Source organism: Symphalangus syndactylus, chromosome 24 (assembly GCF_028878055.3).
Source record: "Symphalangus syndactylus isolate Jambi chromosome 24, NHGRI_mSymSyn1-v2.1_pri, whole genome shotgun sequence".
Classification (NCBI taxonomy): Eukaryota; Metazoa; Chordata; class Mammalia; order Primates; family Hylobatidae; genus Symphalangus; species Symphalangus syndactylus.
The window spans coordinates 42,991,952-43,010,369 of NC_072446.2; positions in this window are offsets into that span (position 1 = coordinate 42,991,952).

The window sequence follows — 18,418 nt, forward strand, 5'->3', positions numbered from 1 at the left end:
GCTTATATACAAATCAAAATCTTACAGACCTCACCTGGCAAGAAAAATGAGTTCACTGGTCTATCCTGTGGCTCCAGAGTCTATGTCACAGTCACACCCCAGCCTCCATGAGCAGTGTCTAGTTCTGTAAGACAGAAAGTTCTATTTCTTTCTTTCCCCTTTCTTTCTCTTCTTTCTCTGTCTTTCTCTTTCCTTTCCTTCTCTCTTTCCTTCTTTTTCCCTTCCTTCCTTCCTTTTCTTTCTCTTTCTTCCCCTCCCTCCCTCTCTTTCTCTTTTTCTTTCTGTCTTTTCTTCTTTCTTTTTCTTTCTTTCTCTCTTCCTTTCTTTCTTTCCTTCTTTCCCCTTCCTTCCTTCCTTCCTTCCTTCCTTCCTTCCTTCCTTCCTTCCTTCCTTCCTTCCCTCCTTTCTTCTTTTTCCCTCCCTCCCTCCCTTCCTTTCTTCCTGTTATATTCACCACGTGAAAAGATTCTGCAGCCTCCTCCGGGCTTTCTTCATTTTATCTGAAAAGGCAAATGACTTCACTTTCTAAAGTAGCATCAGCAACCACTCTTTTGTGGCAGGAGGAACAGGAATTGAAGACCCAGCAGAAAGCAGAAGTCAGCCGCTATAGACAGCCTTGACATAGCTTAAGCTAAAGGCTTTGAACGAGAATACAACAAAATACATAAGCCCTCCAACATGTCAGAAGAAGATAGATTTTTAGAAAAAAAAAGGTTGCCCTTTCCTTTCATCTGCTTAAGGAAAAAAAAAAAAGAGTGGGTGGGGGCCATGACTGACTTCATCAAGCCAGTAAAAGACAATGAAGGTACATAAAATACTCTATGGTATTACTTTACTTCAAAATAGTAGTTTTCCTCAGGCCACTGAAAAATGGTAGTAACCTATAAATGTATACATTTGAAAAAAAAATTTTAGGTCCAAGGTAATGACTAATCTCTGAGTCTGTGCCTATAAAGAGAAACAATGATTATGACAAAAGAAGATGTTAGAGAAGGAAAATGGAAAAACTTGAGTGGAAATGTACACACAAGTGCTCCCCATTCTGGTCTCATGCTTCTAAGCAGCCTTTTCCCTGAAAGCCTTCCAAACTAGTTCTGCTTGGGCAAGATATATGTCTAAATTCTTTTTCTTTCATCAGTTGTCAAGAACATAATGTTGAGTTCAAATGATAACCAAACCTTGAATCTGATTAGCTTTTATTCCATTCTCACTTGCAAAAATCATGAACTAAGCTTTATTTAGCCCTTCACTGGGATATCTGTAACGACATGGATCAGACTCCTTGAAGTGACTGGGATATGGCCAGACTTCATAGAAAACTGTGTTGGCTGATGGAGACTCTCAATATTTATAGGAAAGTCATGTATAATGAGTTGGAACTTCTACGGATGAATTGTCCCACCACTGGAGGAAGTGCAGCTGCCTTGGGTGCAGCCCTGCCTCTTTCTTTGCTCTGCTGCCTTAGGCCATTGGAGCTACCACTTCTAGTACAAGCCCTTCTACTCTCCCAGACCCTTGGCATAAGTGTCAAGATCTCTGAAGTGTTTTCTGAAAGTTCTCTTGCTTGGTTTCAGTTGCTTCCCCCTCACTCCTGACCCTGAGGATGGGAAGAAAATTGCTATAGCCCTTAACGACTCCTTCCAAAGATCTTTCCTTTCCCTGCTTCTCTGTACTTTTTTTTTTTGTAGCAACTTTATTCATAATAATCCCACACTGGAAATAACACAAATATTCATCAGCAAATACATAAACCAATTGTGGTATATTACAATGAAATACTATTCAGCATAAAAACAAAAAGCTACAGACATATGCAACAACAAGTATCTCTAAACATGTTAAGCTAAAGAAACTAAACACAAGAGTATATACTATCTGATTTAATTTATATGAAATTCTAAATCAGGGAAGAAAACTAACCTTCCAGTAACAGAAGGTGGATCAGTGGTGACCTAGGGCTGGGGAGAATGACTGCAAAGGGAGAGGAAATTTATTCTGGTAAGAAAATGTTCTTTACTTTGATTGGGAGTGGTAGTTACATGGGTGTACACGTTCATCAAAGATCATTGAACTCTACAGTAAAAATGGCTACACTTAATTATAGTAAATTATACTTTCATTAAGTTGATCAGAAAGAAAAAACGTCCCAATGAAGTGATAGTCAAAAGTCACCACACCAGTGTCTGTCTTAATATTTGAATATGCACTAAATTTCTAGGTTTCTATTTGTTTCATAGCACATGTCAGGGGCCAAGTTTCCATCTAAATAAATGGCTTAATGAATTAAATTATAATAGAGGAAGATACTTTTATATATATATACTTTTTTATTTTCAGAGATAGGGTCTTGCTCTGTCACCCAGCGTGGAGTGCAGTAGTGCAATTATAGCTCATTGCAGCCAGCCTAAAAGAGGAAGATATAACAAAAGTATTCAAGAAATGAATAAAAGCCTATGGTATGAATGCTTTCCAACTAGTGATTAACTTTTGATATGCTATTTTGTGTTTATGTTTGAATCGTGAGTTGTCAAGTGTTTAGAAAAATCTGTCAAGTACAAAAGTCTGCCTTTTTGGTAGTTGGATCAAAATATTAAATCTCTTATCAAATGTTTAAGAAAATGTGATTAACAAAATATGTAAGTGGTATTAAATGTTCAGGATAATTGGAATTTACAAATTGTTAAAGAAATGGGGGAATATTACTAATTTCCCATTTTTATCAAATTTACTGTTCTTATGATACCTTCAAATTGAGCTTAGAGATTTAAAAATGCTGTATTTTAAAAGTAAAACTAACATTGTTAACATTATTTACTGTAAGTTATCTTTGTAAGAGTGGTAAAATACATACATTATGTGTTGTTACATAATTTCATTTAAAAAACGCATCACTTTGTGTGTTTTTATATTGCTATAAACCATAAGGCCAGTCTACAAGGTTTCTAGATAAAATAGAAACATACCTTCCTTGAAAAGCAGAATAAATTTCTTAAAAGGCAGGAAGGAAGTGTTTGAACTATGTGTCAACAAGCTTTACTGTCAAAGCAGACTTTTGGTATGGAAAGAAAAATACTTATAAATACTTGTTTTAATATTTGCTTTATTAAAATACATTTAAAATACAGCTTCTCTGTACTTTTCAACTTCTCATGTAGGTTGGAGGTGGGTGGTTGCTAATGCAGGCACGACTTGTTTTTGCAGCCTCTTCCTATGTTCCGCTTAGGTGGTCTAGGGTCCTGGAGGTATTTGCCATGGGCTCAACTGTCTTTGACCTTCTCAACTTGTGAAGACAATAGAAATATTTGCTTCTGACAAAATTTTATTATTCACATAGCAACTTATCTTCTTGAGGAAATATTCAAGAAACCAGACTCCTGTCCTTAGAAAATATGTGCCAACTTCATGCATGCGTGTCTGAAGGTCCTCATTATTCTTCCCTCTTGAGATGGGGGAGACCTTTATTATTCATTCACAATCCTGTGGGAAGTGCAGGGAGCCTTTCCTTTAGAAAATATGCTATTTATCTAAAGGTGGAGGTTTGAAGAACAGAGAAGGTTTTTAAGCATCACACTCAGAAACGGAAATGTTATGAGAGACAATAGGGTTTCCAATTGCAGCCCTAAAACTTAACATGTTCAAAATTAAACTCCGATCTCCCCATCCAAAGGTGCTCCATGTGCTGCTTTTTCTAACACACTTGACGGCAATGTATTATTCCAGTCTCTTAGCCCCAAAATCTTGGGGACATCACTGACTTCTCTCTCTCTCTCTACAGATTAGCAAATCCTATGAGTTCTATATGGAAAATATATCCAGGGAAATTCAGCTTCTGCTTAGGATGATAAAATTCAGAAAGAGTGTCATCTCCAGTTTTACAACAAAAATTTAAAGTTGTATAATCTACAAAATAAAATCTTTTCTTGAACTGATCAGAGAGCTGAAGTTGCAGGGCAATTGGCTAATCTGAAATCTAAAGAAAAACAGATGCCTCCAGGAAGACATGAGCCATGCACAAATGCCTCCCTGGGGCAGAGGCTGGACGCCAAATAAACTGGTAAGAAAAATTCAAAGATTTTTTTGCCAAATTGCTAAAGTGAGTATCTGTGGGCTAACACGAGAATATAGAACCCCAGAGATCCATGGACATAAAAGAAATTTACACGTACATGCAGGCTCTTCTCCACAGACTTTACTGGATTCTCAGAAAGATTGGGTCAGGATGAGACTTCAGAGAAAAGTTCCTTCATGGTGCAGACCTAGGGGACGTGGGCAACAGTTACTGTAGGAAAAAGCCCGAAGCCCCACCCAGATCCTTCCCATCTGTCTCCCATATGGAACAAAGCATTAAGCAGCTGGAAAGAACAGCAAATCTGCTTTTCCTCAGATAAAGGAACAGAAAGAAAACCCTTTTGTACCACTGGGGAAAGGATAGAAAAATGTCCTGGGCCTAAACCATTAGAGATCTACTGAGATGCCCAAGGGAAGGACCACTGAGAAGTCTCCACTTCTGGAACCCTGGACCATAGTGACTAAGACTGTGACTGAACCATAACAGTAGAGCTCCCTGTGCAAACACCCCCGGCCCCAACCAGGTTAGCAGGTCCTGAGTAATAAGTAACAGCAGTCTACTACTCATAAAGGGGAGATACAAAGAAGGACCCACTCTGAGGAGCAGGTGTGCAAAGGAAGGGCCTAAAGCAGTGGGTAAAGCACCCATTGAGAAAAATCTCCTGCAAACAAGTCCATCCAGAACACAAGGCAACAGAGGAATTAGAAGCCTGTGTGCATTGAAAGTAAAACACAGCATTAACAGTACCCAAATTTAGGGTATTGTTCATCTAATAACTAGATTGACTCAACCTCACATAAAAACTGCTTAGTAAGGGTAATTGGCAGGCCATATGCAGAAGATTGAAACTGGACCTCTTCCTTACATTATATACAAAAATCAACTTAAGATGTATTAAAGACTTACATGTAAAACCTAAAACTATAAACTATAAAAACCCTGGAAGATAACCTAGAAAATACCATTCTGGATATAGGGCCTGGTAAATATTTCATCATGAAGACTCCAAAAGCAACTGCAACAAAAATAAAAATTGACTAATGGGACCTAATTAAATTAAAGAGCTTCTGCACAGCAGAAGAGACTATCAAGAGAGTAAACAGACAACTTACAGAATGGGAGAAAATATTAGCACACTATGCATCTGACAAAGGCCTAATATCAAGGATCTACAAAAACTTAAACAAATTAACAAGCAAAAAACAAACAACCCCATGAAAATGTGGGCAAAGGACATGGACAGACAATTTTCAGAAGAAGACATACACATAGCCAAAAAGCATATGAAAAAATACTCATCATCACTAAACATTAGAGAAATGCAAATCAAAACCACAATGAGATACCATCTCACATCAATCAGAATGCCTACTATTAAAAAGGTTAAAAAAAAAAACCAGATGCTAGGAAGGTTGTGGAGAAAAGGGAATACTTATATGCTGCTAGTGGGAATTAGTTCAGCCATTATGGAAAGTAGTCTGGCAATTTCTCAAAGAACTTAAAACTGAATTAGCATTTGACCCAGCAGTCTCATTATTGGGTATATCCAAAGAAATACTTAACTATGAAGCAATAGTAACCGAGAAAATTTAGTACGGATAAAGATAGACATACATATCAATAGAATATAATTGAGAGTCAAGAAATAAACCCATACATCTGTGGTCAACTGATTTTCAACAAGCATGCTAAGACCATTCAATGATGAAAGAAAAGTCCCTCCAACATGATTCTGGGATAACTGGATAGCCACATACATATACAATATAAACAATTTAACTCAAAGTGGATCAAAGATTTAAATGCAAGAGCTAAAACTGTAAATCTCTTAAAAGAAAACGTAGGGATAAATCTTCATGACCTTGGATAATAAAGTAAAAAAATACCTCACAGAATGGGAGAAAATATTCCAAATTATATATCTAAGAAGGAACTGGTATCTAGAAAATAGATATAGATAGATAGATAGATGATAGATAGATAGATAGATGATAGATAGATAGATAGATAGATAGATAGATAGATAATCACTTACAACTCAATAATAAAAATACAAATAACTCAATTTTCAAAAAGAGAAACTATCTAAGTAGATATTTCTCCAAAGATAAGCACATGAAAAGATCCTCCATGTCATTAATAACCAGGAAAATGCAAATCAAAACCACAGTGAGATACCCTTATATGGTAGTGGAAACTTAAAATGGTATTCTTGCTTTGGAAAATAATCTAGCAATTCCTCAAGGGTTTAAACATAGAATTACCATATGATCCAACAATTACACCCCTAGAGAATACCCAAGAGAAATTTTAAAAAAATGTGCCCACACAAAAGCGTTTGGGTTATTTAGCAGTGTATTGTTTATTTTCAAATTTCTTGTTATCTAGACACACACACACACACGAAAATGAATATGTGAGATACAGCTAAAGAAATGCTGAAAGGGAAATTTCTATCTCTAAATTCTTACATCAGGAAAAAAGATCTCAAATCAATAATCAAAGCTCACACCTTTAAAAGCTAGAAAAAGGCTGGGCGTGGTGGCTCACACCTGTAATCTTAGCACTTTTGGAGGTGGGCAGATCATTTGAGGTCAGGAGTTTGAGACCAGCCTGGCCAACATGGTGAAACCCCATCTCTACTAAAAATACAAAAATTAGCTGGGCATGGTGGTGGGTGCCCGTAATCCCAGCTACTCGGGAGGCCGAGACAGGAGAATCACTTGAATCCAGGAAGCAGAGTTTGCAGTGAACTGAGATCATGCCACTGCACTCCAGCCTAGGTGACAGAGCGAGACTCCGTCTCAAAAAAAAAGAAAAATCCTAGGAAAAAATAGCAAAATAAACCCCAAACAAGCGAATGAAGATGTATGGCTGATTCTATGTTTGAAAATCTGTCAGTATAGTTCATTGCAATAACAGTCTAAATAAGAAAAATCAGATGACTGTATCAAGTTATTAGAAAAAGCATTTGACAAAATTCTACACACTGTCATGATTAAAAACTCAGAAAGCTAGATATTATAGAGGAACTTTCTCAACTTGATAAATAACATCTACCAAGGAAACATCATGGCTGACCAGAGATGCCCAACACTCACCTCTTTTACAAAGCAAGATCAAAACAGAGAGTGGACAACCACATATTGAATAGACTGTCTAAGAGAAAACACTGGAATTCATCAGGGAAGTGACAGGAACCCTCTGAGGCACTGAAAGAAAGGGAAGTGAGATTGGCCTGGCTGGGATCAGCTCAGTGCCAGGAAGAACTCCCCATTGTGAGAAAATGGCAAGCAAGAGATTCACAGTGATGCACATTCTCACCATGGACACCTATATTCCTAGCCACAGGAGAACCTCTTGGCCCTTACAGGCCATAAGGCTAGTATGGGAGCTGCCTGGAGTTCATGTGACTGCATTGTTTCAGGGAGAAAATTCACACTGGATCCCACTCACCTCTCAAGATCCAAGTTGCTTAAGGGAATTCTACATTTGGAAGTTAAGGGAAAATATCTGCCATCGTGAAAACACACAAAAGTGTAAACATCACTGGTAGAGCAGATAAACAAATGAAAAAGAGAAAGAAATAAAATGTTGTCACTACAGAAAACCACCAAATCACAAAAGTAACCAATAAGAGAGGAAGAAAAAACAAAGGATGTACAAGTCAATCAAAAACAAGTAAGAAAATGACGGGAGTACTTCCTCACCTATCAATAACAATCTTGAATATAAACAGTTTACATATCCAGTTAAAAGATATAGACTGGCTGAATAGATAAAAAAAAAGACAAGACGGCCGGGCACGGTGGCTCACGCTTGTAATCCCAGCACTTTGGGAGGCCGAGGCGGGCGGATCATGAGGTCAGGAGATTGAGGCCATCCTGGCTAACACAGTGAAACCCCATCTCTACTAAAAAATACAAAAAATTAGCCGGGTGTGGTGGCGGGTGCCTGTAGTCCCAGCTACTCGGAGAGGCTGAGGCAGGAGAATGGTGTGAACCCGGGAGGCGGAGCTTGCAGTGAGCCAAGATTGTGCCACTGCACTCCAGCCTAGGCGACAGAGCGAGACTCCGTCTCAAAAAAAAAAAAAAAAAAAAAAAAAAAAAAGACAAGACACAACTATATGCTGCTTACAGGAAACTTGCTTCACCTGTAAAGACACATAGATTGAAACTGAAGGGATGAAAAAAGATATTTTACACAAATAGAAACCAAAAGCAGGTAGGATTAGCTATATTTATATTAGATAAAATAGACTTTAAGTCAAAAAACATAAAAAGAGATAAAACGGTCATGGTACTGGTATAAAAATAAACACATAGACCAATGTAACAGAATAGAGACCCAGAAATGAAGCCAAATACTTACAGCCAACTGATCTTTGACATAGCAAACAAAAACATGTAAGTGGAGAAACAACACCTTATTCAACAAATCGTGCTGGGATAATTGGCAAGCCACATGTAGGGGAATGATGCTGGATCCTCAAATGAGAAAGGAGACATTAAAACTGATACCACAGAAATACCAAGGTTAATCATAGACTATGATGAACGATTATATGCTAACAAATTTAAAACCAAAGGGGAAATAGATAAATGCCTGGACATATACAACACACCAAGATTGAACCAGAAAGGAACAGAAAATCTGAACATACCAATAACAAGTAACAAGATTGAACCAGTAATAAAAAAACTCTCCGAACAAAGAAAAGCCCAGGACCAAACAGCTTTATTGCTAAATCCTACCAGACTTACAACAAACTAACACTAATTCTTCTTAAACTGCTCAAAACAATTGAAGGGGGAATTTTTCCTAACTCATTCTATGAGGCCAGCATTACCCTGATACCAAAACCAGACAAGGAAACAATAAAAAAGAAAACTACAGGCAATATCCCTGATTAACATAGATGCAAAAATCCTCAGCAAAATACTAGTAAGCCAAATCCAACAACACATCAAAAAGATAATACATCATGATCAAATAACATTTATCCTAGGGATGCAAGGATGGTTCAACACACACAAATCAATAAATGTGATACATCACAGCAGCAGAATGAAAGACAAAAACCATATGATCATCTCAATAGATGCAGAAAAAAGGATTTGGTAAAATTCAACATCCCTTCAAAATAAAACTTACTCTTAACAAATTAGGCACTGAAAGAACATACCTCAACATAATAAAGGCCATATATAACAAACTCACAGCTACTGAATGGAGAAAAGCAAAAGCCTTTCTTCCTTTATGCACTGGAACAAGGCAAAGATGCCCCCTTCGACAACTCCTATTCAATATAGTAGTGGAAGTCTTAATCAGAATGATCAAGCAGAAGAAAGAAATAAAAGATCCAAATTGGAAAAGAAAAAGTCAAATTGTCCCTCTTTGCAGATTATATGATCTTATATATAGAAAAAAACTGAAGACTCCACTAAAAAACCTCTTAGAACTAATAAACAAATTCAGTAAAGTTGCAGGATGCAAAATCAACATTAAAATTAGTAGTAGTTTTATACACCAACAATAAATAGCTGAAGAACACATTTAAAAAGCAATCCCATTTTCAATAGCTATAAAAATAAAATAAAATAAAATATCTAGGAATACATTTAACCAAGGAGGTGAAAAACCTCCACAATAAAAACTACAAAATACTGATGAAAGAAATTTAAGAGAACACAAAATAGTGGAAAAACATCCTGTGCTCATGGATTGTAAGAACTGATATTGTTAAAATTATCATACTACCCAAAACAATCCACAGATGCAATGCAATCCCTATCAAAATACCAATGATATTCTTCACAGACATAGAAAAAAAATCCTAAAATTTGTATGGAACCACAAAAGAACCCAAATAGCCAAAGCAACGCTGAGCAAAAAAACCAAAGCTAGACGTATCACACTACCTTACCTCAAAACATACTATAAAGCTGCATTTACCAAGACAGCATGGTATTGGCATATAGACACATAAAAAAATGAAACAGAATAGAAAATCCAGAAATAAATCTGTGTATTCACCTGACATTCAACAAAGGCACCTAAAACATACATCAGAGAAAGGATATCTTCTCAATAAATGGTGCCAGAATAATTGGATATCCATATGCAGAAGAATGAAACTAGACCTCTATCTCTCACCATTCACAACAATCACCTGAAAATGGATTAAAGACTTAAATGTAAGACCCGAAGCTATAAAACTACTGGAAGAAAATATAGAGGAACTGCTTCAGAGCATTGTTATAGCCATAGATTTTATGGATAAGACTTAAAAAGCACAGGCAACAAGGCAACAAAACGGACAAATAGGACTATATCAAACTAAAAAACTACTGCACAGCAAAGAAAACAATCAGCAGAGTGAGGAGACAACTTGTAGAATGGGAGAAAAGTTTGCCAACTATTCACCCAACAAGGGTCTGATATTCAGAATATGCAAGGAACTCACAAAACTTAACAACCAAAAACGAATAACCCAATTTAAAAGTGGGCAAATTATCTAATTAGACATTTCTCGAAAGAAGGCATACAAATAAATGGCCAACAAATACATGAAGAGACGTTCAACATCACTAATCATGAGGAAATGAAAATCAAAACCACAATGAGATCTCTCACCCCAGTTGAGATTGGCTATTATCAAAAAGACAAAAAATAACAAACGCTGGCAAGGATGTGAAGAAAGGGAAATGCTTATACACTGTTGGTGGGAATGTAAACTAATAGAGCCATTATTGAAAGTAGTATAAAGACTTCTCTGAAAACTAAAAATACAACTACCATACAATCCAGCAATCCTGCTACTGGGTATTTATCCAAAGGAAAGGAAATCAGTTTCTCAAAGGGATGCACTATTCACTATTGTAAAGGTGTGGAATCAACCTAAATGTCCATCAACAGATGAATAAAAAAAGTGTTATTATATGCACAATAGAATACTACTCAGCCATTAAAAAAAAAATGAAATCCTGTCATTTGCAGCAACATGGATGAGCCTGGAGGACGTTGCTAAGTAAAATAAGTCAGGCGCAGAAAGACAAATACCACGTGTTCTTACTTACATGTGGGAACTAAAAAAAAAAAAAAATGGAGCCCATAGAAGTAGAGACTTGTGGTTGTCAGAGGCTGGGAAGGGTAGGAGGGTAGGGAGGATAAGGAGAAGTTGGTGAATGGTTACAAATTTTAGCTGGATATGAAAAATGAGTTCTGATGTTCCACAGCACTGTAGGGTGCATATGGTAAACTATAAGTTACTGCATTTTTCAAAAAGCTAGAAGAAATAATTTTGAATGTTCCCAACACAAAGAAATGATAAATGTTTGAAGTGCTGGATATCCTAATTACCCTGATTTGATCATTATACTTCATATGCATGTTTCAAAATATCACTCTGTGCACCTTAAATATGTATAATTATTATGTGTCAACTAAAATTTTGTTTTAAAAAGAACATCTACAAAAACAAAATGCTATAGCTAACATGCTTAATGATGAAGTATTGAAGCCTTTCTCTCTAGATAGGGATAGAAACAAGAATGTGTTCTCTCATCACTCTTTTTTTAAAAGCAGGAATAAACAAAATATTAATGATTGTTTAAAGGATAATACTTAAATATTTACAAAGTTAAAATTTAAAATATCTTGACCAGGGTTTTCTATATATTATATTACCATGATGACTCTGATTTTACCTTGCCTAGAGCAGTTGCTCAGAAAGCAAGTAAAAGAACTTATAACAGTCTCCGGGGCTTGCATTGCCTTCTCAGGCCTGTTGTCCCCTGGCAGATCAAAGCACTGAAATGAAGAAGCAATGTCCTCACCCCTCTCTCCTCCTTGCCCCTCTCTCTTGCCCCTTTTGTTTTTACTTTTAGTATTTCTGAATAATAAATGCAAAATTAGGTTTGAATATAAACCAAAAGAGCCAGATGACCACCCCAATTCAAGATTGCACTTCATTCCAGGAGACCTGGCACAGAAAGGATTACCCTTCATCTACAGGTATACTGTGACAGACATCAAAGATCACACATAAATATCATATGCAGGCTCTGAGCAAAGACAAACCTAGTATAAATTCATCTGCAAGTGAGGAGATTTGAACCAGGTAGTCTGTTATGTCCCATCTAGCCTGGCAAGCCAGCGTGAAAGCTCAGATCTTCCACTGTGAAAGGACTTGCCCTCCCTGCTAAGGTGGATGCAGAAATGAAAGACCATCATACTGTGGCACCAACCTTCTAATATAAAAAAGAACTATGTTGGGGTTAAAGTACATCAACAAAGTACAAATTTTTACCATACTTACAGGATAAATTAATTCTTAATAGTTTGAAACTTATGTATGCCATAAAACTGTCAAACTACATACACCAAAGACTTTCCTGTGGGTATAGAAAATCTGAGTAAGCCAAGCAAATTACTTGAAATCCTGAGAGGCCATACATAATCTTCTGCATCCATTATGCCTCTCTATTATACGTTCTTTTCCAGGTCACTTGAACAGGAGCATTTCTTACCTCAGAGGGTCTAAAACACCTTTTTTTTTTTTTTTTTGAGACGGAGTCTCACTCTGTTGCCCAGGCTGGAGTGCAGTGGCACCATCTCGGCTCACTGTAAGCTCCGCCTCCCAAGTTCACACCATTCTCCTGCCTCAGCCTCCCAAGTAGCTGGGACTACAGGTGCCCGCCACCATGTCCAGCTAATTTTTTGTATTTTTAGTAGAGATGGGGTTTTACTGTGTCAGCCAGGATGGTATCGATCTCTTGACCTCCTGATCCGCCCACCTTGGCCTCCCAAAGTGCTGGGATTACAGGTGTAAGCCACTGCGCCCAGCCCTCTAAAACACCTTTTTTTTAAAAAAAAAAAAAAAAAAGAAAAAAAAAGACTCCAGAAATTATGATTCAAGGATTTGAAACCCTAATGTTACAGGCAAAATCTCATTTTTATAAAATATAAAATGCTGTTTCTTTCACACCTAATAGCTTGTCAAGAGAAGGCACTACTAAATTGCGTTCCTGCAGCCTTTCCAGGTAGTGGGATACTGCTTGTTTGATCTCCACTGAACCCTGTACAGGAGTGATAAGTTTCATGTCTTGCAATTCTGCCACTCCATTTATTCCAGGGCTGGAGTGATCTGCAATTTGATATCAGGATGATTATCCTGTTATGCCTTCGTTATTTGGGGTGTTGCTGTAACCTGTTCCTTTTTTTTTTTTTCTTTGAGAAGAACAAGACTTTCCAGATTCCATCTTCTAGGCCAGCTCTTCTGCTGATGTCATGTCAGTTTTAACAACTAAAAAGTCAGAGGTAATTCCTTCCATGGTTTTGTTTGGGTCTTGCAAAATGTTAAGAACAACTTCCTGTAACACTTGTGTTGGTATTGCCTCATTTTTAACGGCCTTTTCATATAGCCCAGTAGCATCATAGGTGCCTTTATTGGCTAACAACTTTGCTTTGTAGAACCAGAATTTAGCAGTTCTTTGGCCTCAGGAATACTAGACAATATGGCAAATATTTCATTAAAAACCACACCCCTTTCAATGAGCTGCAGACATTCTGTCAGAGTGTTGTTAGTTTTATTGAGCAGTTGAAGTTATGCTTTCTTTTCTTCCTCTTTTTTTTTAACGGTCTTCCAGAATATTTATTTTCTCTATTATTTTTCTTTCTGTTTTATGTGTCATAGGAGGCCACTTATAGATTTTCCCCTTAGATTTCTATCATTCTTCCGGTTGTTTCCTTTGATCCTCTGCTATTGTCTTCTTTTCAGTATGTGAATTCATTTGGGTCCCTTTTGAGACTCCTTTTCCCTTCATGATTGTGTTACCAGCTTGAGTTTTGGGAGCTCTCTTGTTTAGAAAACAGAAGAGCCTTTTTCAACTTGGAGTCCGATGCCTGTGCTTTGTGTTGTAAGCTGTTGTGGCATTTGTCCCCATTAGTTCCATTTGCTCTTAAGCCGTGGGCGCTGGGAATGACTGAATTTAAGCTGCCAACTGTCAAACTAGACCTCTGGCTTATAGCTTTTGATTTTTGCAGTGCACACTACCAAGGCCCAAAACAAGGTTGAATGGACTGCTGATCTTGCTTAATGTTTAAATGTCTGTTACTGTATCCTCCCCGAAACAAACTGGAGTATGTCCTGGTTTTGGTATGTTTTACTTCCTGTTCACTAACTTATATATGCTCTTTAATAATTAACCCTATTAACCTTTGTACCCTCCACCATTAATTTTTTTTTTTTTTTTTTTGATGCTTGAGTCCTACTAAGGGTCTGAACAAAGAGAGAGGGAACTGTCTTGGGGGCTTTTCTTCCAGTCTTGCAAGATCCCCTTGAGAGAGTTGCTATGACTTTACTGTTAGAAGCTTGACTTGTGTTTCTCTAACAAATTGTTTATGAACTCTGTCTTTCAAGGCAGCACTAGTCACTGAATATCTGCCAAAGGCTTGTTTAGGAACCAAATTGCTCTTGGTTCAATTATGAGAGTTATTCTTTAACTTCTTTATAGTATGTAATTGAGAATCTGGCTTCCTCTCAGGGTCTGACAAGGTTTGAGGCAAATTGTCTTCATTAATCTCTTTTAGAAAGCTAACCAAAGATTAATTTTCAATGTGGGTATTTCCTATGGAGTCTGTACACTTAACATTCCTTGATATGTTAACTGCTGCTTTGTAGTCTTCAAATCCTGTGCATCAAGTGACCCCGTGGGTTTTCTTGACAGCTTTTCCGTGGTGACTGATCCAGCTTTGTGCTGCTGTCAGCTACCGCTGGAGGCTTACAGTTTGGTTAGAAGCAACATATTCAGCCTTTTGCCCAGTTTTAGTGGCTTCAACTTTGGCTTCTGGGACCTTGTAATATTGGCTGGTCTGGCCTGGAGTTTAATGCTGATGGGCCTTATGCTTTAACAGGCAAAGCAGCATGATTGATAACATTCTCTTGGATAGATTTGGGCAATTATTTTTGGCTTTTAGATGAAGCTCAGTGTTTGGCACTTGAAGTTCCTTTCGACTTCTAGGTACTCCTGGAGATTTCTCTGTTGTTCGATGGCAGCAGTGGTGGTGACACCCTGGCTTCACCATGACTTCACAGTCACAGTGTTTCTTCCTCTCTCACCACTTTTATTGAGTATAGTACTGGGAGTCCTAGCCAGGGCAATAAGGCTAGAAAAGGAAATAAAAGGCATACATATCAGAAAGAAAGAAATAAAACTATCTCTATTTGTATATGGCATCATAGCCTTTGTAGGAAATTCTGCAGAATCTACAGAAGAGACTCTTAGAACTGATAAGTGAGTTCAGAATGGTGACAGACTACATGATCAACATGCAAAAAAGTTAACTTTAATTCTTTTTTTTAGACGGAGTTTCACTCTGTCACCCAGGCTGGAGTGCAGTGGCATGATCTTGGCTCACCACAACCTCTGACTCCAGAGTTCAAGTGATTCTCCAGCCTCAGCCTCCCAAGCAGCTGGGACTACAGGTGCGTGCCCCCATACCCAGCCAATTTTTGTATTTTTAGCAGAGACAGAGTTTCACCATGTTGGCCAGGCTGGTCTCAATCTCCTGACCTCAGGTGATCCACCCGCCTCGGCCTCCCAATGTGCTTGGATTACAGGCATAAGTCACCATGCCCGGCCAAGTTACCTTTAATTTTATATACTAGCAATAAACCCATGAAAACCAAAATTTAAAATACAATACCATTTAAATTGCTCAAAAATGAAATAGCTATAAATTTAACAAAACATATATAAGAATTGTGTGCTGAAAATTGCAAACACTGATGAAAGAAATCAAAGAAGATTAAAATAAAGAGGAAGGTATTAGTCAGCATTCTCCAGAGAAACAAAACCAATAGGATACATATATCGATAGACGGATGAGATGGGATTTATATATATCTATTGATATGTATATCAATAGATGGATGAAACAGGATTTACTATGGGAATTGACTCATGTGATCATGGAGGCGGAGAAGTCCCACGATATGCTGTCTGCAAGCTGGAGAACCAGAGAAGCTGGTGGAGTGGCTCATTCCACATTTGAAGGCCTGAGAACCAGGGGAGCTGTTGGCATATCTGTCATTCAGAGGCTGAAGGCCTCAGACTCTACAGAGGTAAAGACTGGGACTGGGGAATGTCATAGCACTGGTATAAGTCTTGCAGTCCAGTGGCCAGATAACCTGGAGTTCTGATATCCAAGGGCAGGAGAAGATTGGTGTCCCAGCTCCAGAAGAGTGAATTCACCTTTCCTCTGCCTTTTTGTTCTATCCAGGCTCTTAACTGATTGAATGGTGCCTATCTTCATTAGATGAGGGGAGATCTTCCTTTCTCAGTCCACTGATTCAGACACTAATCTCTTCTAGAAATACCCTCAGAGACACACCCAGAAATAATATTTTGCCAGCTATCTTAACCCACTCAAGTTGACACCTAAAATTAACCGTCACAGGGAGACATGCTACATCCATGGACTGTGAGCCTCAGCATAATAAAAATGTCAATTCTATCCAAACTGATATATAGGTTTAACACAATTTCTGTCAGAATTCTAGACATATTTTTGTAAACATACATAAGACTATTTTTAAATTTACATGAACAAAGGGAATAAAAGAGAACTGAAAGGGTCAAAACAGAATAAAGTGGAAGGAATCAATATACCTGATTTTAAGACATGATAAAGATGTAGTAATCAAAAATCTGTGATATTGGCAGAGGAACAGACACATAGATCGATGGTACAAAATAGAAAACCTGGAAACAGCCCCATACAAGTACAGACGGTTGATTTTTCAAAGTAGCAAAAGCAATTCAATAGAGGAGGGATTAATTCCGCAAGTGAAAAAGTATTTTCAACAAAAGGTGCTAGATATCCATAAACAAAAAATGAACCTCAACATAAACCTCATACCATACATTATACAAAAATTATCTCAAAATAGATCATAGGTTCAAAGATAAAACGTAAAATTATAAAATGTTTAGGAGAAAATCTTCAGGATCTAGGGCTTGATGACAGATTCTTAGGCCTGACGTCAAAAGCATGATCAATTTTAAAAATTGATAAATTGGATTTTATCAAAATTTAAAACTTTTGCTCTCCAAAATACCATGTTAAGGATGAAAGCAAAGCTACTGAACGGGCGAAAATATTTGCAAACCACACATCTGACAAAGGGTTCAAATCTAGGATATCTCTCTCTAAACTCAACAGTTAAAAACAACAAAACAAGACAAAAACTTCCATTACAAGCGGGTAAAGGTGGGAAAACTCAAACTGTTTTTCCTCTGCACTCATACAGCAACAATCAACACAGAAGACTTCTGTGACCAAATGTGGGAGATTTCTTCCCCACCAACAAGCAAGCAATCAGTTCTGCAGCAGACACCAGCTGGGTGTCCTCAATCCAATTCTAATCTGATGCTATCTATCTGGAGGTAACGTCAGATACTACGGGGATGAGCACTCAGTCCCATGGAACTTCTCCACACTTCTAATGCCAATTGCAAGGAATGTGCTTCTGACTCACTGGCTATGAATCAGAGATCTCACGACCTCTTTCTTGTGTTTAATTAATTTGCTAGAGCGGCCCACAGAACTCAGGGAAACACTAAGTTTACCAGTTTATTATAAAGGATATAGATGAAGAGATACATAGAGAGAGGAATGGGGAAGGGACACGGAGCTTCCATGACCTCCGCAGGTGCAGCACTTTTCAGGAACTTGTATATGTTCAGCTGTCCAGAAGCTCTCTGAATCCAGTCCTTTTGGGTTTTTACAGAAGCTTCATTATGTAGGCATAATTGATTAAATCATTTAATCGACTTACTCTTCAGGTCCCCTGTCTGTCTTTAAAAATTGGACTTTCTGGTGACCAGTCCCCATCCTGAAGCTACGTAGGTGCTCCCCCCAGCCATCAGTCAATTCATTGAGACACAAAAAGACATGTCTTTGGAGAGTCTAAGGATTTTAGGGGTTGTTTGGCAGGAAACAGGGTTGAAGACCAAATATATATTTCACAATATCACAATGGGTGAAAGACATAAAGAGGCATTTTATCAACAAGGATATATAGATAGAAAATAAACACATGAAAGATGCTTACATCACTAACCATCAGGAAAATGCAAATTAAGATCATAGTGAGATATTATTACTATGTACCTAATAGAACAGTTATAGTAAAACATAGTGACACTATCAAATGCTGGCTAGGATGCAGAGAAACTGAATATTTAATACATTGAAAATGGGAATGTAAAATAATACACCCACTCTATAAAACTGGTTGTCAACTTCCTAAAAAGAACTAAGCATACACTCACTATACTACAT